The sequence below is a fragment of the Curcuma longa genome, chromosome 6 (assembly GCF_044706935.1).
Source record: "Curcuma longa cultivar G26 ecotype Majalengka, Jawa Barat chromosome 6, ITB_CL_G26_1.1, whole genome shotgun sequence".
Taxonomy (NCBI): domain Eukaryota; kingdom Viridiplantae; phylum Streptophyta; class Magnoliopsida; order Zingiberales; family Zingiberaceae; genus Curcuma; species Curcuma longa.
Window position 1 is genome coordinate 9,778,355 of NC_133866.1, and position 2,059 is coordinate 9,780,413.

Genomic DNA, 2,059 nt, shown 5'->3' on the forward strand with positions numbered 1-2,059 from the left:
ATGTTATTTGAATTATTGGTGAGATGCTAGGATGATACTCATACCTCACTTATGCTTTTTAGCATCTTGATGAGGCATGAAAAGTATCAATTTATTTATCATAGACCAACTATGAGAAAAGTAAATATTTAATTAATGGACATCTTGCCCATCGATCATAGTTGGACATTTTAAATGATTCAAAACCATTTTAATGAAATACTCACAGTGATATGCACTAGCAATATCAATGAATTCATAACATGGCTTGAAATTGATACAAAAAGTGTAAGTTTGTGCCAAACTTTAGAGTTTAGGTCAAACTTGTGAAATACAATTATTTTTTCATAAAATTATATATTTTTTTTCTTGATAATATATGTGAAAACAAATGTGCTTGTAAAATTTCAAAATTTTTTGAATTTTATGGAATTTTTAAAGCATTTCTGAAGTTCGTATCAGAAACTTGCACAAAGTTGTTTCAGGGCACCAGTCTACTGTTGCAGATATCAGTCGACTGGTCCCAGTCGACTGCTCTGGAATTCACTCGACCAATAAATCTGTGAGTTTCTGATTCAATAGGTCAGTCGACTGTTGAGGCCTCAGTCGACTGATGTTAGTCAACTGATCCACCATCAGTCGACTGATGGCGATCTTTGTATAAAAGAAATTCAATGCGTGATCGACTACAAACCCTAGGTTTTCGCCACCTCTTCCCTATTTTCGTTTACTTTGGCCATCTCCTACATCCTAGTGCTTACCTAAGCCCTTCTCCGCACTTTTCCACCTCTATTTCATCATCTTCTAAGGTTTTGAAGTGGTGTTTTGAGCTAAATCTCTATCATGGAAAGAAGGTAACTTTGCTATCATATTTTCTTTTGATTTCTTCAATCTTTTGTTATTATTCTGAGCTAACTTTTATTTTGTTGCATGTTGTTGCATCATAAAATCATCATGCATTGCATTTTCTTAGGTTTAGACAAAAACACACCGCTACTCGACCACCTAGGAAAAGCAATCTCCAACGGGGTGAGGGTTCTTCCCAATACCCTGATCCTTGATACTTTCGTGGAATGCAAGAACCGCGATTTCACTCTCAGGTCACTCAACATTTATTTGAGACGATCGATTTCCACCTCATGGACTGTAGATATATTAAAAAATCTTATTTTCAAGCAAAAATACCTCATTTGTATGAACTCATCACATTCTATTAACTAGAGTCCTTAGTTACCTACACAAGTGACATCAACCGTGATCTTTGCAAGAAATTTTTTGTCAATCTTCGTCCTATTGGAATAAATGAAAATCGATATGTGTCCACCATAGGAGGTGTTTCAATTGAGTTCAATCTTGAAGTTCTCTGATCTTTTCTATGATTACGACCTTCGGCGAACCCATTCGTTTGTTTTCCTAAAGTGGTTGGACCTATCTGTTGGGATCGAGGCGTTCGCTAGAGGGGGGTGAATAGCGGTTTTCCCGAACTTTCCTGCGAGATTGTTAGCGGAAGAAAAATAAAATACAAAAAAGAAAGAACAATCACTAACCCGTTCAATTTACTTGGTATCCACCTCTACGAGGTGACTAATCCAAGGATCCACACACACTAAACACCTTTCTACTATGAAAAACCTCTCCTTTTCAAAGAGCACTTTGAAGGCGGAGAAACCCTTACAAATCAATCTCTTCCTTTCACAAGATGTATAGTAAGGTTTAGAGTAAGAGGAATATGAAAGACAAGTATTGGAGTTCGTGCAAGAATGAAAGAATGTGAATCACACTCTCTCCAATCGTGAAACTGCGTCTTTATAAATTTCCTGATATCAATCGACTGCTCCAAGGCATCAGTTGACTGATGGGCTTCAATGGCTATTTAATCAGTATTTAATCAGCCAGTTGTCACTCCAACGGTCATGTAACAGTCGACTGCTCCAAGACCAGTCGACTGATCACTCGACCATTCGACTGCTCACTCGACTGTCGACTGCTCCAGTTGACTGCTCGTCCGGACTTGAACTTTCTGTTTGACCCCAGTCGACTACAGCTACAGTTCTAGTCGACTGATACTTTTGAGTTCGCT